This window comes from Cicer arietinum, chromosome 5, assembly GCF_000331145.2.
Source record: "Cicer arietinum cultivar CDC Frontier isolate Library 1 chromosome 5, Cicar.CDCFrontier_v2.0, whole genome shotgun sequence".
Classification (NCBI taxonomy): domain Eukaryota; kingdom Viridiplantae; phylum Streptophyta; class Magnoliopsida; order Fabales; family Fabaceae; genus Cicer; species Cicer arietinum.
In genome coordinates, this window is record NC_021164.2 from 974,379 (window position 1) to 1,001,013 (window position 26,635).

Genomic DNA, 26,635 nt, shown 5'->3' on the forward strand with positions numbered 1-26,635 from the left:
GTTAAAATATTATTGAGGAAGTTAGTTAGTTAGTTATAAGTGTTACTATTTAATAATAGGAGGACCAAAAAAACTAATATTAGAAAGAGAGAGATTAAAACAAATAGAGGAACTAAAAATGCTTTTAAAGTTAATAATAATAATATAATAATGAGTAAAAACTAGATTGTAAAAATAAATAAAAAATTGGGGACCAAACACACATATAGATATAAACTACCGATCAAAGTAGTGTCATGAGTGAACTTATCTAGCGAAGGCGTCAGCTCGCCAGGCAAGCTAATCAACTCTCTCACTTGTGTTCATCACTGTCAATCCCCGCATTGCGATGGAATCATCTAGCCAAACGAGAACTCAAATTTTCATATTTAATTTGGAGATTCGTGCATCGTCGATTGATGAAGTGGACGTTTTACCAAACACGACTTTATGAACCTTGCAACATTTAAGCAAATTTTTACTATATGAAAAGAGGGGTCAGACATATTTGGAGGCCAATTAGAAAAATTATTACATCTAAAGAACCCAAATTTGAAGATTCAAACTTAAAACACAAGATTTAGAGCTTGAATTATTGATCTTTCATATGTAATGTAATAGCACAACTCTTACTGTTACTGGCCTTGTTAATCATGATATTCTCGCTCTCTCCACTAAGTAGAAATAACAAGTTTTTGTCTTTCGTGGGAATTGGACCAGATACCTAGGCAATAAATACCACCATCTATTCATTCTCAATATCAATTGTATTAAATTACATGCTAAAAAATACTCCAATTACACTCACATTTTGAAGAACTGCATGTCAAACTCAACACTTTAATGGCCAATACTTGCAACGGTGGAGTTTGTGCTCCATAATTCTTCCACCACTCAGCTTCAATAAAAAAAATTGTTTTCATTATTTTTATACACAAGTTGTTGTGTACTAAAATTATTATTAAGTACTAAATTATGTGTTAAAATTTTGTTGTTGAATGACCGATGATGAGTTAGACCATGTTGTTAGACCTAAAGAGTGCTTTATTAGCCTAATTGTGAACACCTAAACTCCAAAATAATATATATTAATTTATACAAGAAGTTTTATTATTTTAATTCACAACAGATAAAGAAAATCTATTTTTTTTTTAAATAAAACTTTTATAACAAATTTAGGATATCACATTTCTCAAAATTCAAAAGAAGCAATTTAAACTTTTCCTCTTATAAAACAATAGGGTTTTCATAAAAGAGTTGTTTCTTATTAAATAAATAAAATACAACTTATGACTCTCATTCCCGGTATCATATATCAAAGCAGGTTTCTCCAAAACTTGAACTTCAAGACTCGTTAATCTGTAATAACTGGAATTTTGCAAACGCAGGGCCAAGTCAGTCAAACACAAGCAACGAAGGAGGTGAGTTTTGAAATCATGTTAATAGTATTATATATGTAAGAAGAATACGTAAACAATCATCATAGACCATATCATAATCAATTTACGATATATCAAAATATTTAAGTAAATTGTATCATATTATAACTTCAAAGTTACCCAAGTAAAATTGTCATCTGATTATAATATGCATCAAATCATCTAAGATTAATTATTATTACTTTTGAAATATATCAATCAAAACAAAACAATCACAAGGAAATGCAATGATATGCATGAGCTTAGACTCTACTTCACAATGTGGTACCATTCTAACTCTGAAGTACTTGGTTAGGAGGTTTGATACTATGCCACCATCCCGGTGGACGAACAATTCAAATGGCCATGTCCTTATAGATCTCCTCAACTCAACCCAAGACACATATACGCGACAATCGAGGTAAACGTGTGCTGCATCGTAGCTCCCAACAAATGGGGTGCTACCTCCAAGTCACCTAGGAATTATCCACCCGAATACCTCTAAGGTCTAACAATATTGCCTTAAGACTCGACAACAGACCGCCAAGATCAATATGATGACAAAATAATCTCCACTTCACAAATTCTCAATATTTATTTTCTCCACTCGTTGGTATATGATACTCCATTAAAACCGTCATCTCAAACACAAATTGAAATAACCATTGTTTTATCAACTATGGGGTTAATACAATATTTTCATCATAGTTTATAACATCACTATCATTAATTATACATCATCATCATCATCATCACATAAACTCGTCGTAGATTTATAGCATCACTATCATCAATCAAACATCATCACATAAACTTGACAAAAATTTAAAATATCACAATTATTAATCATACATCATCATCATCACATAAAATTATCACAACACATCCATCTTTTGTTATCACGTCACAAAAACTCATCTAATCACACATATATATATAAATTTAATTCGACACCCAATATCACAATAATATCAATATCACACATTTAAAGAAATTAAATCAATCAACACCTAACAAATATTTCTATTATATATTTTAATCTCACTAGTTCCATATTTGTACATTATTTAGTTTATCCCTCAAAGGACTACTGTCGTACGTAGCAAGCTCCGGATGAATCATTGAGAAATACGGTTTTCCAGTTCAACTCACAATATATTATACTAGTGAATTCAAACGCTCTCTCACCACTTACCTTATTTTGAAACTTTTACACACAAATACAATTCCACAAGCAAACATTCTTTGTTTTTTGACTCTTTGTCCTTCAATCGATTTAACTCGACAGTTTATGGGTAAACGTCAAAATAAATTTTGAGGAGATACTTTACAAACTCAATTCGAAATTCGGTCAAGGATAATTACCATAAATCATAAAGAAAGAACCACTTTTCATACGGTCGTTTTGACGTTGGTTTCACTCAAATCGGACTTACGGGGAAGAAGACCAGTGCAAAATAACGAATTCTACAAACGGAGAAGTAAGATATTTTAGAGAGAAATCAGGGTAGTTAAAAATCTGGGAAAAAATTGTGTTTAATTGACTAGTTAAATGAAAGAAACAACATACTCAATTTTGAGCAAAAATGGAGAAAGTTTTATGGAACAATTATCGATCACCGGTGTCAAACAATAGATATGTTAGTGTGTTTTCTCTTGCTTATGCGGTTGCTGAAGCTCCCTTTCTTATTCTTTTATTTTTATTTTTTCAACATAATTAGAGTTAACATACATGGGTCGAACCCATTGTTCGCCTTATTTATTTTATGTAAACAAAATTAATTATTACTTAATCTCATTTTTAATACTCTTCCATACATCAATTAATTTTAAAAATATTACTAATATTTCATAACTAATATATGATGAATTAGAGTAATTAATATAATTAACGTTTTAAAAAAATACATATTATTAACAACCTAAACTCTCATATTCAAATTAGTTACTATAATTATACTTATTTTTCAAAATACTCACGTTATAATAATACTATCATAATACACACACGCACACGCGCGCGCGCGCGCACACACACACACAGATATATATATATATCAAAATTCCAAAAATAAGTATATAAAAATAAATAAAATCAAACACAATATTACTACGATCTTCAGAAACTCGGTCTAAAGTCGTAAATGTTTTTTCTAAGGTATCTTAACTACTAGTGGTGTAGAGGTAGAAGAATGTTCTATCCTACTAAGTTGGTCGTATAAGGCTTGAGTAAATTCTGATTTTCCTTGTCTAAATAGTTTTTGGCTTGTTTTTGAGATTTGAAATGGTTTAAAAACTGGATTTTTTAGTTTTGACTATGTTGTCTCAATTGGGGAAGCAACGATAATTTGTTGATGTTCTTCTATCTTAGTTAATTGTTTTGCAATTGTGCTAAGATGGACATTCGTAAAGTTATTTTGTTGAAGGATATGTTTAATATATTTTTATGAACTATCACTTGGGATTTTGAAAGTGTGTTATTATGATATGTCTTAATGATGGATGTTCAGCGTGTATTTTCATACCAGTTGGTATTTACTGAATTTTAGTTTTGTTTGAATGGGTAAGAAATTTGGTTTTGTGTTGCATAAATTTCAAACCAATCGAAAAATAAAATATGGATTTTATTTTGTAAAATGAACTCATAAAATTCAATCTGAATTTCTTTTCTTTGTTTTAGAAATTTTTTGAAGAACCATGTTCTTTTTCTGTATTTTTGGAGGCATAAAAATCATTATGGAGAATTGTTTTATCAACTTTAAATTCTTTTTCTATGACATTTAATTCGTTAATAACATTTGGTGGAGAAATGTTTTGTTGTTCATCATTATTATTCTGAGGTGCTGTATAGATTTGATGAGGTACATTTGTAGAGTAATCTACGTTTTGAAAAGAAACACTTGATATGCTAGAACACAAAAAACGTGGTTTTGAAAAGTTTTCTATTTTATTAGGTAATTGTATTACTGAAGGGAGTTTGGAGGAACCAACGTCAGAATACCTGACACTTGAAGTTCTTGAAAAACTTAGTTTTACCCTTCCGTCATTGTATTGGATGACTTCCTTTAAGTTGTTGTTTGATTTTGACTGTTCAAGAGACTGTGGTTTAACAGCTCCTTCCAGAATCCATTCTTCAGGAAGATCTATATCTTTCCAAAGGATGGTTTTTGGAATAACATTGTTTTCTTTTGTTAAATTAGTTTGTAAAAATAGAGTTTCACATTTTTTATTTTCAATATTTTTTGTTGCCGTAAATGCAGAAAACATGGCATTGTAATGAACTCTGTAAATAATTGCTACAAGAATAGATCTTGTTATCATTTTGTAATTATGAGTTTTGATTTGTAACATGAGAGATTTTAAAATGTTTGGGTCTTTTAAGGATAAAGAAAAATTTGGATAACATTCAAACCAAATTGGTCCTTGACATAAACTAGATTCAAGCGTACTTATTATTGAATCTTGAAAGTCTAAGAACCTTGTATCTCGTAAGACACATAGGATTGAAGTGTTTAATCCTTCCCTAGTTAGAGGTTTGATTCCAACTTGGACTAGACCTATATGTATAAAATTATAGTTCTTGTTGTTGTGTTTTTGAAGTGTTTTATGAGAAAGAAGATCTATTGTTTCAAAGGGATTTGATAAAGGAACATCTTTTTCTTCTGTTTTGATTACATAGTCGGTTTTGAGAAGGTTTTTTAAAAGACTACATTCATAAATCTGGTCCTTTTTATTTTTGGGATTTGCCAATTGTTAATTGATTTTTGAAAATCTTCAATAGTTATTTCTTCACAATTGATAGGTTCCTTTTGTCCTGAGAAGTTTTGGGTAGAAGAAGTGGAAAAAGAAGAAGTTCTACAAAATAAGTTATTCATATCTGAAATTTTTCTTTTTAATTTGAAAAAACTTTCAAAGGATTCACAGCCCTAAATCGCCAGTTCGTCGGCTTAAACACATGACTTACTACCCAAAAACTATCATTTTTCAAATTAAACTTACGAATTTTAAATACCAATAATCAATTTTAAATAACTTATTCCCTCCAAGTCTGATACCATAAACGTTATGGATTCAAGGGTGAGTATCAACGTTTTGATATACTATAGAGATGGAGCAGACAATAATTCAATAAAGCAAAACATAATCCATAAAGAATTATGTGAAAATAATGGTGTTTCATCAAGAAAAATATCTAATTTTTTTGTTAATAATAAAACAGTTTGAAAGACTAATTTAAAGTAAGCAAAGTTCATAATAAATGAAAAAAAAACAGAGTTTCCAATGCACAAGATCAGTCTTAGCTGCAAGTGTAGAGCATATTTAAAATGCAGAAATAAAATAAGGGTTCTAATAATCCATTTTTACATTCTAACGTATAAAATAGAATTATTTGGTTGCTCATGATTTTTTTTAAACTTAAATTGTTTATTTGGTAGTGTGTCAATGGATAGTTTTAAATATAAAATTATTTCATTTCTCATTTAATTCTTTTTTTTACTTTTTTGTTAATTTATAATATTTAAAATATAATAAGTTAATTTTAAAAAAATTAATATGTAATTATTCACAATGTTAATTTTATTATTTAAATATAATATATATTATATTATGTAAAATGAAATGTGTATCAAGTACATGATAAAATAAAATATTGTCATCATGTTGATTATTACGTGTGTATCAAACATAAAATATGATAATGTTTATCATGTCGCTATCCTACCTTATCGTTATCAAATTTTATATCGTATCATATCTCTATTCTATCATGCGTATCAAACGGACCCTTAAATTATTGGAAATCAAGATTAAGACCCATAAGTTATTGAAAATCAAGATTAAGTATTAGAGTTAAATTATTTTTAGTATTCAAGTGTATTGCACAACTTATTTCTTGCTCCAACTTTCCATCTTTTATATATTATAAACTTAGAGCAACGAGATAGTGTCCCAGTTCGTAGTAGGATAAACCCTCAAAAATCAACATCTTAATCTAAGATATTTCTTTTTACAACTAGATCAAATCCTTGACTTACATACAACTCTCACTTTGTTGTGGCTTTTTTTTGGTAGTTGTTGTCCTATTTAGCTCTATCCATAATCCAAGACCCGTCTTTTTACAACTAGATCAAAATCCTTGAGTTACATCCAACTCTCACTTTGTTGTGCCTTTTGTTGTTGTTGCCCTCTTTAGCTCTGTCCATGATCAAATGAACAAAACAATCATTTTCTTTTGGGTTGACAACATAAAGCATCTTCAGAAAATTTACTCCAAGCCCCTCATTTTATACCTCTACCCCCACAAATATAGTGAAACTCTACATTAGCCCTTGTATAAATAGTAAAAACCACTATTTTCCAAAACTTTTCATGCTTAGTTTATTGCAACAATAGTGAGTGTCCATATTTTCTAAATTATCAACAACAACAAAAACTTGAAAAAAAATTGTTACAAAAGGTGAATTTCAGAAAACATTTTTTTTTCTTCATGTTTCTCGTTTCTCAATATAGACCTTATTATGAGAAACTTGAAATCCTCAAGTTTCCATAATTATTATTTTTTATTTTATTTTTATTTATTTCAAAGTACAAAATTATTGAGAAGGAAGTGACAGCAACCACAAGATGATGTTATACATGAGGAGAAGGATTTTGTGCAAGAGGCAGATGTGTTGATGCAGAAGGAGCCTGTACAGGATGATGATCACTTTGTTTACTGTGACACTCCAAATTTTATAATAAATTATTTTATTAATGAAATAGAATTTTAAATTATTAATTTGGTGTTAAAGTTATTTTAAAATATATATTGATAAATTTTCTTTATACGTAGTTTCTATGATATGTTAATTTTGTACATATTGAACTAAATGAGTAATGTAAATAACAAATATTGTATTTTAATTATATTTCTAAAAATAATTTACATTTTAATTACTCCTAACTATTTCTTACTTTAATTAATACGATTATATTTAACTATTTTGAAAATTTAGAGTATCTATTTTTACTAAAAAAGTGTTAAAATATATTTTTGATGTCAAAATGCCTTAAAATGCATATATTAATAAGTATAGTAATAATTTTGAATACGAGTGTTTTTGTTATTATTGATATCTTTATAAAAATTTAACTTCTTTAATTAATATTTTTTTTTTATAAAACATTAGTTTTGAAATATTAATAATATTGCACTTAATTTTCTTTATATATATGCGTACTTGTGAAGTTATGTCTATTTTATAAGTATTTAATTGATTTAGTGACTTATATAAAAGATTTGATGTTATATTCTTTTATTGTCATTTTATCTATTTTCATAGTATAATAATATTTTAATTTGGTATTTTAAAAGATATTATTTTAGTGGCAAATAAATAAATCAAAATAAGTGTGTAATTAGTTGGTGCTGTAAATAAAATAAAATCTAACAAAATGAGTTCAAAGATTTAGGTTAATAATAACTAATATGTTAAAAAAATAATTAAAATCAAATATAACAGAAAACGCAAATGCAAACCGTTAAAATTGAAATTAAAGTGAAATTGCTATTTTGATTTTCTGCGGTTTGGTGAATCGAACTTGCATTTGCAATGGTGTCTATGATGGATCAATACGAGATCATGGAGCAGATCGGTCGCGGTGCGTTCGGTGCTGCGATTCTCGTTAACCATAAATCGGAGAAGAAGAAATACGTGTTGAAGAAAATTAGGCTTGCAAGGCAAACTGAGCGGTGCAGAAGATTTGCTCATCAAGAGATGGCTCTTATTGCTCGGATTAAACACCCTTACATTGTAGAATTCAAGGAGGCTTGGGTTGAGAAGGGTTGTTATGTCTGCATTGTTACTGGATACTATGAAGGTGGAGACGTGGCAGCATTGATGAAAAAAATCAAATGAGGTTTATTTTCCTGAGGAGAAACTCTGCAAATGGGTTACTCAATTACTTTTGGCAGTAGAATACTTGCATTCAAATTTTGTTTTACACAGTGACCTAGAGTGTTCTATCATATTTCTTACAAAGGATCAAGATGTTCGACTCGGGGATTTTGGGCATGCTAAGACATTAAAAGCGGATGATTTGACTTCTTCGAATTCGTTATTTTGCACCGTTCTCCTTCACCGTAAGTCCGATTTTAGTGAAACCAACGCCAAAATGACCGTGTGAAAAGTGGCTATATTATCCACGAATTGATTTTCTGATTCATGGTGATTTTCCTGACCGAATTTCGAATTTAGTTTCTAGAGTATCTTATCATAATTAATTTTGAAATTTACTCATAAACTGTCGAGTTAGATCGATTAAAGGACAAATAGTCAAAGAACAAAGATTGTTTGCTTGTGAAATCATATTCACATGTGAAAGCGTCGAAATAAGGTAAGGGGTGAGAGAACGTTTAAATTCATGAGTATAGTATATTGTGAGATGAACGGGAAAACTGTATTTCCCAACGATTCATCCGGGACTCGCTATGTACGGCAGTAACCCTTTGAGAGATAAATTGATTAATATGAAATATGAGAATTGTGAGATTAAAATGTGAAATATAAATTTTTATAAGGTGTTGATTGATTTAATTTTCGATACTTGTGTGGTAGTTGATATTTGTTATTATTGTGATGTTGGATGTTGAATGAAATTATGTTACATGTTTGATTAGACGAATTTATGTGATGTGATAATAAAATATGGATGCATGGTTTGATATATGTTTACGTGATGATAATGATGATTTTTGATTGATGATAGTGATGTTATAAAATTGTGATGAGTTTATACGATGATCATGATTATTTATGATTAATGATATTATAAAATTGTGATGAAAATATTGAAGTACCCCATACTTGATGAGATAGTGATGATTCCTAAAGACGATGCTCTTAATGGAGTAGTCTAAGCTAATGGGGGAGAAAATAAATATTGAGAATTTGCGAAGTGAAGATTATTTTATCATCATATAGGTAGGGTCTGACAAGCCTAGTGATTCCGGGGAAGTACCACTGAATGAGCCTGATCGTGACGGTCTGCTGTCGAGCCTTAAGGCAAGATTGTTAGACCTTGGAGGTATTCGGGTAGGGAATTCCTAGGTGACTTGGAGGTAGAACTCCAAATGTCGGGAGCTACCACGCAACACACGTTTACTTCAACTGTGACGTATATGTGTCTTGGGTTGGGTTGGGTTGAGGGGATTTATGAGGACATGGCCACTTTGAATTGTCCGTCCATTGGGATGGTGGCATAGTATCAAGCCTCATAACCAAGTACTTCAGAGTTAGAATGGTACCACATTGTGAAGTAGAGTCTAAGCTCATGCATATCATTGCATTTTCTTGTGATTGTTTTGTTGTGATTAATATGTATTATGTGTGATAATAATTTCTACGATGATTTGATGTTACAGTGAAGTGTATTGATTTTCCTTGATTTTGACTATATAATGTGATGTTTTTCTTTGAAGAATGTTTGTGTAATAATACGATTTATTGATGATTAATTGCGTGTTTCTCTTATTTATAATATACTATCAACATGATTTTAAAACTCACCTCCTTCGTTGTTTGTGTTTGACTGGTTTGGTCATGCGTTTGCAAAATCACAGTTATTACAGGTTAGTGAGTTTCGAAGTTCAAGTTTGGGAGAAACCCCGCTCTGATAGTGATATTGGGAATTAAGAGTTGTAATGTGTATTTTATTTATGCTATTACAAATGACTTTATATGAAAACTTACTACGAGTAAGTCTTGGAAATTAAATCAAGAAATTCTAGTTAAATCAAGTTCATTAAAATTCCACTGTTTTAATTGAGGAACAAAGTTGAATTGTTACATTTGTATTTAGAGAAACGTGATATCCTAAATTAGATATTAAAGTTTTTATTCTCTTTAACATATTTTCTTTATCGGCTGCAACTTTTCTTCAAATAATTTAGTATATATTATTATAAATGTTATTTTAGGGTTTAGGGTGTCACATATACAAGGAAGAACTTGTATAACATGGCGAGGTTGTACGATATCGTGGAAGACTATATGTTGCATCGGTCCGCAATATGAGCATCACACCACTCACGGATTATGGTATGAAAACGTAACGTAGATTCATATATTTTATATTTATTTAATATTATTTCTTTTATATTTTAAATTTTATATATTTTATTTGTATGCAAGAGCGACCCATGTTAAGATTGTTGTTAAGGATAAGAAACTGCAACAATTTACTTTGCAAGTACTCCCTTGAGCGATAAGGGATTAGGTATTGTTGTCAAGTTTAGCTCCACTTCGATGAAGTAGTTTGATACAGATAGACAACAACTTGATATTTTCTTTTGTGGAAAGGTGTCTACAACCTATTATACGAATTTGGATAAACAAATTTCTCTCATAACATCATGGTCTTCACGCCTTCTATTCTAACACACATATTTGTATCTTCAATTAACTTGAATAAATGATGCATTTATGTCCAAGGACCTCTCACCTCTAGTCAATTCATACTTTTTTGCTTATATGTTTACGTGATCTTGTCGAGGCAAAATTTCAAATTAATATTTTGATGTAAACAAATAAAGTTAATTAATGACTCTAATTATGATTCTAAATTATGTGTTAATTTAACATGTGCTTTTGAGTGTAATAATTCATGATCGTTTTAAGAAAGTGCTAAAAATGAACAAAACTGAAACCCTGTTTACTTTGTACTATTGGTAGATGATCGTTTTCAATGTTGTACCACCTGGGATCTAGATTGATTGTAGTCAGTTGTATCTGATTATAGTATAGTTAGATAGATTTACATGGTATAATAAAGATTAAACTATCAAGAATTAAATTTTAGATTTTTCATTTATAAATATTTAAAATTTAATTTTTAAATTTTGATCGTCTGATCTTATCAAAATATGCTAACTACACTAAATTCAATTGTAGGAAATTTAATTTTATATCGCTCGTGTCATTATTGTGTTTGTTCATCAAACATCTCTCTATACATTCATCGATATTTGTTTACAAACACAAAAGTTATGATTTGAAATACATGTAATAAACATGTTTTTAAGAGTACATTTGATTTTGTTCACGTTTTTTTTAACGTTTTTTTTTTCTTCAAAAGTTTAGCCGTGGTGATACTCACTTCCCAAAGACGTGGAGAATAGGGACATTACAGTTTTAAACTAATTCATCAACAAAATTTATTATGCTTTTAATTTATGTTACTTCTCAATTTATTCGTTAGTCTAATGGTTTTGTTTGCTATATTAACCTAAATGGTTTTGTTTGCTATATTAACCTAAATTGTTTGAAAAATAAATTATTAATATACTTTTTTTCTTTCAAAGTTATATATTAATCGATCCTTTTTTGATGCAGTAGGAAGTACCAACGATCAAAATTCGGGTATTTTAACTAGAAGCTTAAAGAAAGTGAAGTTCTAAGAAATTAATTTATGCATGTTAATTGGTTTATTTAGTTCATTTTTCTTAAGAATAACCTTCTCATCATTCAATATTATCATTATATTGTTGTCGTTGTTTTTTTCTATGAAAGAAATAAAATGTATTCAAAAGTTGGTAACATTTAATTATTTTAACACTTTAACTGAGTGACTTAAAGGGACAAACATGAGACATGGCTATACATAAAATAATTTTAATATTTTTGATAGTTTTTTTTCCCATATCCATAAGTTCTAAAAAAATCGTATATATATATGATATAAAAATTTATGTTTGTTACATGAAAAAGTGAAAAATATGATTGAAATGTTAAAATAGTTATTTAATTAATTAATTAATTATTAATTGATAATAATAAATTATTGTTAGTTAAATTATGATGAATTATTATTAAGCACTAAATTATGAAATCCTATAACAATAAAGTTAGTTTCACGCTCATCATTCTATCATAATTTATATCTATCATTTTGAATTAATTTATCACGGAATTCTCAACATTTTTTGTGTAGTGAAATTCTTTATTTTCGTACAAATAAGTTTTTCAACATTCAATGTTACTATTATATTGTTGTTGCATGTGGAATTTGTCCCGTCTCTATCAAGAAAGCTGATAATATATAGTTGATAATAGTTGTTTAGTTTAGAACCTTTATTGAGTGATTTAAAAGGACAAACACGAAACATGACTTTACATATAAGAATTAAATATTTCTAAAACTATTCTTCCATATCAATAAGTGTTATAAAAATATTTTTAAATTGATTTTGTTTGTTGCTTAAAAAGAGAAAAAAATATGACTGATATTCTCGTGTTTTTTTTCTTCGTGTGTATGGTCTTTTTTCCTTGCTTTTGTTGTAAGTGACGGTAAGTTTTTTACTCGATTCTTCTTTAAAATTTTTTGTCTTATACGTTATTTATTTTGTCCTTTTTACTAACCATCGTATCTTTTTTGTAATCACATGATAATCTATTTAAAATATTTAAAATATAATTAAATTCTAATTAGTTTTTATATAAATAAAATTTATTACAACAATAATAAAAAAAATTATTTTATCTAAATCAAATGTCACATAAATATCAGGTTATAAATGAGAATGTAACATAATAAAAATTAGTAAGGGACCTAAAATTTCTAAAAATTTAATAATAGGAGGACCAAAAACCTAATTTTAGAGAGAGAGGGATCAAAACAAATAGAGGAACTAAAAATGCTTTTAAACATAATAATAATATAATAATGAGTAAAAACTAGATTGTAAAAATAAATCAAAAATTGGGGCCCAAACCCATATATAGATATAAACTACCGTCCAAAGTAGTGTCGTGAGTGAACTTATCTAGCGAAGGCGTTAGCTCGTCAGGCAAACTAATCAACTTTCTCGCTTGTGTCCATCACTGTCAATCCTCACATGGCGATGGAATCATTTCGCCAAACGAGAACTCAAATTTTCATATTTATTTTGGAGATTCGTGCATCGTGTTTGATGAAGCGGGCGTTTTGCCAGACACAACTTTATGAACCTTGCAACATTTAAGCAAATGTTTATTATATGAAAAGAGGGTTCTGACATATTTGGAGGCCAATTAGACAAATTATTACATCTAAAGAACCCAAATTTGAAGATTCAAACTTAGAACACAAGATTTAGAGCTTCTATTCTTGATCTTTCATATGTAATGTAATAGCCCAACTCTTACCGTTATTGACACTGTTAATCACAATATTCTCACTCTCTCCACTGAGTAGAAATAACAAGTTTGTGTATTCCGTTAGAAAGAGAGGGATTAAAACCAATAGAGGAAATAAAAATGCTTTTAAACTTAATAATAATAATAAATAATGAGTAAAAACTAGATTGTAAAAATAAATAAAAAATTGAGGCCTAAACCCACATATAGATATAAACTACCGTCCAAAGTAGTGTCGTGAGTGAACTTATCTAGCGAAGGAGTTAGCTCGTCAGGCAAGCTAATCAACTTTCTCACTTGTGTTCATCACTGTCAATCCTCGCATGGCGATGGAATCATTTCGCCAAACGAGAACTCAAATTTTCATATTTAATTTGGAGATTCGTGCATTGTGTTTGATGAAGTGGGCGTTTTGCCAGACACAAATTTATGAACCTTGCAACATTTAAGAAAATGTTTACTATATGAAAAGAGGGTTCTAACATATTGATGACTCTTCATCACATGCATATTTTCCCACTGTTTTAGTCTTATTTATCTTCAATTATTAGTTAAATTAAAGATTTATTTGATATATTTTGTTGATTTTTGTTCTTTGAGTTAATAAAATGTTGTGTTTTTATTTCATTGATTAAGTATGAATTTTTCATAATTTTACATTGCGTTTTGTTTTAGTGCAGTGCTGAATTTTGGTGAGAAGTCAACAATACCTATGTAGAATATTGCAGCCATATCTGGAGTTGTAGATGTCCAATCAGATTCAAACAAAGTGCAAATGAAAGATAAGGTCCATAGCTACAACTTTCATGAATACACCGGAACCAAATTCAGACTCGAAAAAGGAGAAAAATACAATATACATCGGACAACCGATGTTGTGCGCTTGAAGCGCGCCAGACGCGGTTGAGGCGCGTTTCCAGCCATTCAGCACTGTCCAAGCGCGCCTGAAGCGCGTTTTCTCCACCTGGGGTGCATTTCCGGACCAATAACACTGTCTAGGCACGCCTGAAGCGCGTTTCCTACACCTGGGGCACACGACGCGCATCAGCAACCATAAAAACGCAATTTTTCACTATTTTAGGGATCTTTTTGACTCTTGGGAAGTTGGGAGACATGAGCCCTAGCATAGAAACTCAAAGACGACCGTTTCTAACATCATTGAAGCAGTTTTATCAAGAATCATTCATGAATCCTTCTTGTAATTCTTCTCTAATCTTTATCTCTTTTATTTCTGTCATGAGTAACTAATCCCTATTTGTTAGGGATGAGTGTAACAGGATGAAACCCTTATTTTTATGATTTGATTTCTAGTTATATGAATGAGTTTATTGAATTATTTTTCTCATCTCTGTGCTTAATGCTTTTTATTGCTTGATCAACATTAAAATGTTCTACGATTTGTATTTTGAAACGAAAGTGGACTTTACGAATGCTTGAGATGAGAAATTCATGAATTTGTAGTCTAGACATAGATGCAGGTCATGAAACCAATTAAATTAGTTGGAAAGCAATAATTTACAAGAGAATTTATATACGGTAATGCTTAATTCTAATTTTAAATCTACTAAGGAATTAGGGGTTACTTTGGAATTAAAGGTTCTGTCACTAAGACATTAGGGGAAGAATAATAAAGTAGGTTTGTGCTCCATAAGTCATCCATCACTCAGCTTCAATAAAAAAAATTGTTTTCATTATTTTTATACACAAGTTGTTGTGTGCTAAAATTATTATTAAGTACTAAATTATGTGTTAAAATTTTGTTGTTGAATGAGCCGTGATGAGTTAGACCATGTTGTTAGACCTAATGAGTGCTCTATTACCCTAATTGTGACACCCTAAACTCCAAAATAATATATATTAATTTATACAAGAACTTTTATTATTTTAATTCACAACGGATAAAGAAAATCTATTATTTTTAAAATAAAACTTTTATAACAAATTTATGATATCACATTTCTCATAATTCAAAAGAAGTAATTTAAACTTTTCCTTTTATAAAACAATAGGGTTTTCACAAAAGAGTTGTTTCTAATTAAATAAATAAAAATACAACTTATGAGAGCCAAGTCAATCAAACACAAACAACGAAGGAGGTGAGATTTGAAATCATGTTAATAGTATAATATATGTAAGAAGAATATGCAAACAATCATCATAGACCGTATCACAATCACATTACGATATATCAAAATATTTAAGTAAATAGTATCATATTATAACATCAAAGTTACCCAAGTAAAACTGTCATCTGATTATAATATGCATCAAATCATCTAAGATTAATTATTATTACTTTTGAAATATATCAATCACAACAAAACAATCACAAGGAAATGCAATGTTATGCATGAGCTTAGACTCTACTTCACAATGTGGTACCATTCTAACTCTAAAGTACTTGGTTAGGAGGCTTGATACTATGCCACCATCCCAGTGGACGGAAAATTCAAATTGGTCATGTCCTTATAGATCTCCTCAACTCAACCCGAGACACATATACGCGACAGTCGAGGTAAACGTGTGTTGCGTGGTAGCTCCCGATATTTGGGGTGCTACCTCCAAGTCACCTAGGAATTATCCTTCCGAATACCTTTAAGGTCTAACAATCTTGCCTTAAGACTCCCCAACAGACCGCCACAATCAAGCTCATTCAGTTGTACTTCCCTGGAATCGCTAGGCTTGTCAGACCCTACCTATATGATGACAAAATAATCTCCACTTCACAAATTCTCAATATTTATTTTCTCCACTCGTTGGCAGATGATACTCCATTAAAACCGTCATCTCAAACACAAATTGAAATAACCATTGTTTTATCAACTATGGGGTTAATTTAATATTTTCATCATAGTTTATAACATCTCTATCATTAATCATACATCATCACATAAACTCGTCACAGATTTATAGCATCACTATCATCAATCAAACATTATCACATAAACTTATCACAAATTTAAAATATCACAATTATTAATCATACATCATCATCATCACATTAAATTATCACAATACATCCATCTTTTGTTATCACATCACATAAACTCATCTAATCACACATATATATAAATTTAATTCGACACCCAATATCACAATATTATCAATATCACACATTTAAAGAAATTAAATCAATCAACACCTTACAAATATTTTTATTCTATATTTTAATCTCAAAATTTCTATATTTGCACATTAATTAATTTATCCCTTAAAGGGTTACTGCCGTACGTAGCAAGCTCCGAATAAATCGTTGGGAAATACGGTTTTCCCGTTCAACTCACTATATTATACTAATGAATTCAAACGCTCTCTCACAATTTACCTTATTTCGACGCTTTCACACACGAATACAATTCCACGAGCAAACATTCTTTATTTTTTTACTCTTTGTCCTTCAATCTATCTATCAAAAAGAACAAAAAATCAGTGGATAATATAGCCACTTTTCACACAGTCGTTTTGGAGTTGGTTTCACTCAAATCGGAATTACGGAGAAGAAGAACGGTGCAAAATTATGAATTCTACAAACGAAGAAGTGAGATATTTTAGATAGAAATCGGGGTTGTTAAAAATCTGGAAATAATTATGTTTAATTGACTAGTTAAATGAATGAAACAACATACTCAATTTTGAGCGAAAATGGAGAAAGTTTTATGGAACATTTATCGATCACCGGTGTCAAACAATAGACATGTTAGTGTGTTTTCTCTTGCTTATGTGGTTGCTGAAGCTCCCTTTCTTATTTTTTTTTATTTTTATTTTTTCAACATAATTAGAGTTAACATACATGGTCAAACCCATTGTTCCCCTTATTTATTTTATATAAAGAAAATTAATTATTACTTAATCTCATTTTTAATACTCTTCCATACATCAATTAATTTTCAAAATATTACTAATATTTCATAACTAATATATGATGAATTAGAGTAATTAAAATAATTAACCTTTAAAAAAAATACATATTATTAACAACTCAAACTCTCATATTCAAATTAATCACTATAATTATACTTATTTTTCAAAATACTCACGTTATAATAATACTATCATTAGAGAATAGTCAAAATTATAAAATAAATAAATATAACAACAGTATTTTATGTTAATTATATATTATATATATTATATATATATATATATATATATATATATATATATAATTCTAATTGTAAAATTCTATAACAACAAAATTTATGGCTCATCCTTCTCTCTCAAGTGAATCATAAAGATATGCAATTATTGATATAATATTACGAAACATATGCTATAATTTATATCTATCATATTTGAAGTAATTCATCACCAAATTCTCAACATTTTTTGTGTCATGAAATTCTTTATTTCCTTACAAATAACTTTTTTCAATATCTATCATGAAAGGGTATAAAAGAACTAAAATGTATTGAAAAGTTAATAATAATTTTTTATTTTAGAATCTTTATTGAGTGATCTAAAAGGATAAACACGCACTACAACATTTTGATTCTACCGCAAAGCTAATTTTTTTATGGTAAAAAAACCGTTTTGATAGAGTATCAAAGACAACGGTTCTTAATTTTATTGTAGTAGAAAGCAAGGAGAACGGTTTTCTTTTAGGCAGATAGACAAGACACTAAAACCGTACTCTTTTAATTTTCATATTTTTAAAATAATTATACATATGATAAAACATTTTGGTTTGTTTCATTCCAAGCTTTGAGATCCATCGTCTTCCCACCGTCTTCCCATTGTCGAACCCTCAACTCTTCCCACCGTCTTCCCATTGTCGAACCCTCAACTCTTCCCACCGTCTTCTTCGTCTCCTTGTGCGGTTCATTTTCACCATTCATCAAAATCATCTCTTCCATTCCTCTTTTATTCTGCAAAATCAACATTGAATCGCGACTTGTCTTCAATAATTTGCTTGCCTGCACCCACAAACACCATGTAAGTTTCTACTCTCTTTTCGACTTCATTTCGCTTTAAACGCATCATTTCGTGCTTCAAAGTTTGCATCTTTAGGTTTTTTGGATTCAATTGTTTTGTGACGTGGAGGGATTTGAGGTGTTGAACTTTTTAGGGATTTGAATTTTGAAGAGAAATTTTCCAAAAAATTTGGAATTTTTCTTGTTTTAATTTGGTTATGTCGGTTTAATTTAGGGTATTTGGTTACCTTATGAAGTTAGTTTGTGGTCATGGTTGTGCTCTGCTGTTGTGCTCTGCTGTTGAGAATTTTGTGTAAAATTGCATTTTTAGGGTTGATCTTTTCAAGGGTCTTTTGATTATTCTATGGAACTAATGCAAACAAATTTTTGAAGTTAAGTGATTCTTTTATTCTTGGCTGGTTAATTATTCCTCCATATGAGCTGAATTGTGGTGTTTTACTTTTATTTTTCTGCTGTTTAAATTGTAGGTTTTGGATTTTAGATCTTGAATATATGATTATATTTGCATTGATTGTTCATATAACTTGAGATACTTGTTGTTTATTTTATACTCTCTGCACTATGATAATCAGTGAGAAGAACCATGACAATGTTGTCAAACTATGCAAGCAACATCATGACAATGTTGTCAAACTATTTGTACTTACTCTCACAAACACCTCACAGGCTTAGAAAAAGAATGCTAGCAACTTGGACACCAGACCAAGAGTTCAACCAAGTGAGGCAGAGAGGTCAGGTGCAGACATGAAGAGGAAGCTTAAATGGTATGATCTTATAGCTCTTCATCAATTCGGTCCTTCAGTCTTCATATCTTACATCATTGCAGGAATATCATCACGATCTTTCTTCTTTGTGTTACACTGAATTTGCAGTTCAAGTTCCTGTTGTTGGCGGAGCTTTCAGTTATTTAAGATTAACCTTTGGTAATACAAAAAACCATCTTCTTACATTATTTCAAGTTAATTATTATTTATTTCTGTTCAACTGGTTTGAAGTACTTGAGTTTGAACTTTCTTGTGAAAGAAAATACTAACCTATCAACTAATATGGTAAAATTTTATTTATCAAAAAAATTAATTTATTTCTTTTGAATATTACTTATTCTTGTATAAAAACTTGTTTTTATTAATTTATGATGATGCAGGAGAATTTATGGGATATTTTTCTGGGGCAAATATACTAATGGAGTATGTGTTCTCAAATGATGCTGTAGCTAGGAGCTTTACAGAATATTGAGTTTTGCTTTTGGAGAAAATACTCCAAATGTATGGAGAGTTGAAGTCCATGGATTGCCAAATCAACAACTTCAAGCTTTTAGAACTTTTAGATAATTAATTGGATATATGTTAGTTATTAGTTTGAAAGATAATTGTATGTTGTAATTGATTTTGTGTATATATATAAGAAGGTTTATTAATAAATGGACTACAATATAAATATCAATTTTTTAATTATTATTATTATTTTTATTTGGTTTAATCAAAGGCAATGGTTTTAAAGTGTTCTTTAAAATGTCAAAGAAAACCGTTCTCATAGGATATCTACGACTACGGTTTAATGGAGGCGTTGCTGTTTTTGACAAAAACCGTTGCGTAAAGCATAGGCAACGCCTCGGTACACTACGGTTGAAAAACCGTTCTCATAGCTTACGACAACGGTTTTTTTCTCATATGCAACGGTTTTTTAGTGTTGCGGTAGACCGAAAATGTTGTAGTGACGAAACATGACTTTACCTCAACGAAGAATAAATTGACTTAATATTTCTAAAGCTTTTCTTCCATATCAATAAGTGTTATAAAAATAAGTATAAATCAATTTTGTTTGTTGCATAAAAAGAGAAAAAATATGACAAAAATTTTCATGTTTTTTTTCGTGCTATGGTCTGTTTTCCTTGCTTTTGTTGTAAGTGACGTAAGTGCGACTAAGTTTTGTTTCCCTAACTCTTATAAAAAAACATTATTTGCCTTATATTTTATTTATTTTATCCCCTTTTACTAACCCTCGTATTTGTTTTTAGTCACAGAACAATCTTTGAAGTGTAAATTAAGACGATGATGACTGTCCTTACATATGTCATGTTTGGTTTATGCGTTGTGTTGATGGTGAATGTGTCTGTTAGTTAAGTTGAGAATTAATACTACGTTAATAACTTATGTCAAAGCTTATAAATTTATTAGAAATCTTAATATTGTCACTCTTATATTATAAGTTTGAGTGAACTATATTTTGTTTTTCATAATGAGAATGATTTGACTATTAGCTTCATTTATCTGTCTTAATTTGATTAGAATATATCTTTCTTTTAATTTATCAAGGTATCTTTAGCTTATTTTTGAAAATTATCATTTAGCATATTGAGAGTGACGTCTTTCTCATTTATTGAAAGAATTTTTCTATTGTTTAAACTTTAACAAATTTTATTTCATCCATGTGACACGTTCTTCTTGCAAACATGAAAATATGAATATTTACAAAAAATAAAAATAAAGTTTTTCTAATTAAATACAAAAAGTTTTTTTTTAGAAGAGAGAATAAATACCACCATAATTTGGATCCATATATAACGCCTCTGGGGGGACATACAATAACTTTTTTTTTTTATAATAAACATAACTTATAAAATAATTACAAAAAATACTAATTAAAAATATATACTACATCTTTTAACTTCAATTTCAATGGCAACTATTTTGAGTTTTGTCTAAAGATATAAAAATAAAACCAATGATATGATAAACTCAAATAAAAAATCAAAATCAATTAAATTGATTTTTTTTTTTTTTGAGTTTTATTTGAATCGAATCAAATAAACTCAATCTCTGTTATTTTAAATATAATTTCACTTCATTTAAAATTGATCACCGATATCTGAATAAAATGATTAGACTATATTAATAGTGCTATCTTAAATATATTTTGTATTTAAGGATTTTTTTAATCATTTACATCTTATTTCTCTCATGGTAATTTAAAAAGTGTTTACGTAATTATTTTAATAGTATAAAAAATCTAGTATTTTATAAAAGAAAATTTTATATTTTTAAATTAAGTATTTTAATTTTTATTAATTTTAAATCAACATAAACTAATTTTATTCATTAGTTTGGGTTTTATTTTATAATTTTTTTTTTAAATTCAACCAAACTAATTTTCTTTTTTATTTAGATTTTTTCCTCTGCAAAGATACGTACCAAATCAATATGTTATACTCATAACTTCGTCTCTTTTAAATATATACAACTCTTCATTGCAATTTATCCGACAAAAAAAATTGTGTATTTATATTACAAATTTACAACATAAAATGTTAATATACAATAAATTACTATATTTAATTTGTCAATTAAAATTTTAAAAATCGAACAGTAGTTGTTCGATCTGTTACTATCCAATCTAATACCTATTAGAATTTAAGCATGAATCACAACTAAAATATTATTCTTATATTAAAAACTTATTTATTAAAATATCACAAACTCATATGACATGGTTCTGATGCTCATAACTTATTACCACTAACCTAATCATAACTTCATAAATATATTAAATGCTAATCAACCGTATAAATATAATGAAACTATACAACTCAAAAATATTCATCACACTTTGACTTATCGAGATGTTAGAAGTGACTTTCCCTTCATTGGTGCAACATGCTTCTTGTTAGTCTTGAAAAATAATTCTCTCATTGAAAGTTTCTACTTATTGTTTGTTATTGTAAATCATCTATACAAAATTCATATACTCAAAACTAATGGATCCCTACTTGATTTCTTTCTTGTCTTAACATCAACTAGTAAGAATTTTTCTATAACGTTCTTATTGAAAATGATCAATGAAATTCTGAGAAAAAAAAATTCGATAAAAAGAAATTCTGAAAATTTTCTAAGGAAAAAAGTTTGACTTATTTTTTGAATTTTTTTAGAGAAAAAAGCATTTGATTTTCTTTCCATAAAATAATTCCGAAAGTTTTTTAAATATGTTTTTTTTTAATCTTTTTAGAGAAAAAACTTTCGCTTTTTTTGCCAAAGAAAAAGGTTTCGAAATTTTTTTAAAAAGAAATCTCAATTGACAAAATAATTATCTACGAGTCTCATCACTTAGTCCACAAAAAATTATGAATACTTTCCCTTATATCGCTACGCTTATACTTTTACCATTACATTTTGCCTCTTTACCTCTTTTTAAGATTTTTTCAATTTTTTTAACCTTTTAAATTCAACTTGGAATTCGAAAAACTTAAAAAAAAAAAGTTTTTTGGAACTCATGTTTCAAGAAATTTAAACATTGTATACCGATTTTTTTTTTAATTCTCCAGTAAACGAGATGTATTTATGAAAATTAAAAATTTATATATCGAAAAAATTAAAAAAAGTTTTCTGATTGTAATTCAAAAATTGTTTTTCAAATTTTCTGATAGAAAGTTCAATTTAAAGAAAAAACATGTGTTTCATTTTTTTCCGAAAAAAAATTTAACGTTTTTCAGAAATCAAATTGAATTTAGTGGGATAGAAAAAATCATTATTATTATTAAAAAATATTAAAAATGTGGAGTTTATATAAAATGTGTGGGGTAGGAGTATGAGTGTGAGAGTACAAGGCAAAATCTTTCAACAATTGTCTCAATAGGAGGCCCATAATTAAGGGATTTATTGAAATTGGCTTAGTACTTTGGGGTTTAGATGATGACTCTAATTGTGTTCAACTCATAACAACTAGTTGAAGATTGGTTATTGAATTTGAATATGAAGTTGTTACTGGTATTTCTTTTATATTATAATCTTAATTCTTCAGTACAAAGAGTTTTCAATTTTAACTAAATTTAAAATCTCTTAGGATCCGTTTGATGGACATGATAGAAACAAATTATCACATATTGTTTGAATTTAATGTTTGATAAACTAACAAGATATGATCAATTAATCCATAACTTTATCCTATCTTATCTATCTAATTGAAATTTATATTCTGAATATGAGTTGAGTTAAAAACCAGCAGAATATGATAAGAAAAAAATTTACACAATTATCCTTATAAATTATAATTTAAATTATAAAGTTGAAATATAATAAAATATAATTATAAAAACAATATATAAAATTTAATCTAAAATATAAAAATGTAAATCTAATCAAATATAAATATAAAATAATTAATATAATTTGATATTAAACTAAAAAATGATATATTAATAATTAATTTAAATTTTTTTATGATTTTACTACAAGGGTAGTTTCTTCTTTTTATATAATTTAATAAATTAGTATTCAAATTTATAAAATATTAAAATTAATAGAAATTTTAAAATAAATATAATTTGTTTACAAGGGTATTTTTCCATTTACAAATAATATATATCATATCTTTATTTAAGTTCTAAAAAATAAAATAGAATTATTTGTTTGCTCATGATTTAAAAAAAAAATTAAATTATTTATTTAGTAGTGTCAGTGGATAGTTTTAAATATAAAATTATTTTATTACTCATTATTTTTTTTTACTTTTTGTTAATTTATAATATTTAAAATATAATTAGTTATTTTTAAAAAATTAATATGTAGTTATTCATAATGGTAATTTTGTTATTTAAATATAATACATATTATATCATGTCAAAATGAGACGTGTACCAAATACATGACAAAATAAAATATTGTTATCATGGGTACATCAAATATAATATATGATAATGTTTATCATGGTATTCAAATGTTCGTATCTTTTACCTTGTCGTTCCTCGATTGCAAAACTTATTTCTTGCCTCCAACTCTCCATTTTTTATATATTAGAAACTTAGAGCAAGGAGATGGTGTCCCAATTCAAAGTAGAATAAATCTTCGGACTCAAAGATCACTTGCAAAAGAATTTACATTTATCTCTCTCTAAAAATACTATCAAGAATCGAAACTAGAACATCTTAATTTAAAATCTGTCTTTTTACCACAGACCAAAATCCTTGAGTTACATCAAACTCTCAATTTGTTGTGCCTTTTTGTTGTAGTTGTTGCCCTATTTAGCTCTATCCATAATCCAAGACCTTTCCTTTTACCACTTGATCAAACGAAGAAAACCATCATTTTCTTTTGGGTTGCCAACATAAGAAATCTTCAAAAAAATTACTCCATGCCCCACATTTTAGACCTCTACTGTTAATAATCCATGTCAATTACATGATGAATGACCAAAGGCGGAAGCGTACCTGTGGGAATTGCCATTGATGAAATCCTAGGATGATGATGATAGAGCCAATGGGTTGGGTGATCTTCCTCAGCAAAACACCCTGAAGACCTTGCTCTCTCTTGATGGGGATAGAGAGAACCAGAGAGTTTTCTCCTTTAGGGTTTTGAAACTGAATGGTCTTATTGTGTTTGCCTTGGGGACCATTACCCCTATATATAACTATTATTAGTTATATCCCAAATTGCAGTATTTCCAATTCAGCCCCTCATTAAATTAGAAACTGCCTGGTATCTACACTATTAATTTTCATAACTATTATGCTCTTTAGCCATAAACTATTATATATTATTTGACCCCTAGTTTATTGGCTAATTATATAATGACCCTAACACACTTTATTAATTAATTACATATGTGACCCATAAATCTTACAATCTCCCACTGGTCACACATGTATCCTTAGGAGTGTGTTAGACTTTATGACGTCAAAAATGTCATTATAATTACCTTGAGTATAATCCAAATTGTCCTGTCCATTAATCATATCAGCACATGGAACCAAAGAGGCTTTCGTCATAATAAGCATAACTAAACCCATCAATGATCACCCGTACTGACACAACTAAATGACATAGACCCATTATGAAAAGTGTAGCATGAAAATTACATGAAGTTGGTCAATGCATGTCAATTTTCAACTGGTCCTACTTTATCGAATGAGATCATACCATAACTTAAATGTACAAAGTAACCAAAAACTGAATACTTTAAACTTTATTTCTGATCAGAAAGTCCAAATACAATGTATTTGTACTTTACAATTAAACATAGAACATGAATTACATAATGGACGAAACTCCCACTAAAATCAAGATTCCTCAAGCTGTAGCACACTCATGTGAGCAGTGTGCTCATGAAAGACCTTGGGTGGTAGACCTTTAGTGAGTGGATCCGCAATCATGGAGTTTGTCCTTAAGTGTTCTATGGATATCTGTCCACTTTGTACCTTCTCTTTAACAACTAGGAACTTAATGTCAATGTGCTTTGACTTGGTTGAGCTCCTATTATTGTTAGAATACAGGACTGCTGATCTATTGTCACAATACAACTTGAGTGGTCTTTCAATCCCTTCAACTATTTGCAGCCCTGTGACAAAATTTCTCAGCCAAATGCCCTGGTCAGATGCCTCATGAATTGCTACGAATTCTGCTGCCATGGTTGATGAGGCAGTAAGACCTTGCTTGGCACTACGCCAAGAAACTGCTCCACCAGCTAACAGAAAGACATAGCCTGAAGTTGATCTTAAGCTGTCTTGGCATCCCGCAAAATCCGAGTCAGAGTACCCAGTGATCTCTAACTGGTCTGACCTCCTATATGTGAGCATGTAGTTTCTTGTTCTCTTCAAATATCTCATGACCCTCTTGGCTGCTTTCCAATGGTCAAGACCTGGATTGCTTAAATATCTGCCTAAAATCCCTACTATGAACGCTATGTCTGGACGCGTACATACTTGGGCATACATAAGACTCCCTACAGCTGAAGCATAAGGGATCTTTTGCATTTCTTGAATTTCCAAACTTCCCTTAGGGCACTGTTTGAGACTAAACTTGTCTCCCTTAGCAACTGGGGTGTCCCCTGGTTTGCAATCCTGTAACCCAAACCTTTTGAGAACCTTATCGATATAGCTCTTTTGTGACAATCCAAGAATACCTCGAGATCTGTCTCGGTGTATCTGAATTCCTAATACAAAAGAGGCGTCACCAAGATCTTTCATCTCAAAATGCTTTGATAGAAATTTCTTAGTTTCGTGCAACATGCCTATATCGTTAGTGGCAAGCAGTATGTCATCAACATACAAGACCAGGAAAATATGTCTGCTCCCACTGAACTTATGATACACACAATCATCAACTGTATTCATCTCAAAACCAAATGAGAGAATTACTTGATGAAATTTATGGTACCATTGACG

General features: G+C 29.1%; 1 long non-coding RNA gene across 1 annotated transcript; it reads left to right on the top strand.

The window, feature by feature from the left end:
* The first annotated feature begins 18,146 nt into the window (after window positions 1–18,146).
* LOC101505028 (uncharacterized) lies at window positions 18,147–19,934 on the top strand. The gene is made up of 4 exons (XR_189787.4): window positions 18,147–18,484; window positions 19,150–19,247; window positions 19,356–19,406; window positions 19,628–19,934. It is a non-coding gene; the product is annotated as an uncharacterized lncRNA (long non-coding RNA).
* The last annotated feature ends 6,701 nt before the right edge of the window (window positions 19,935–26,635 follow it).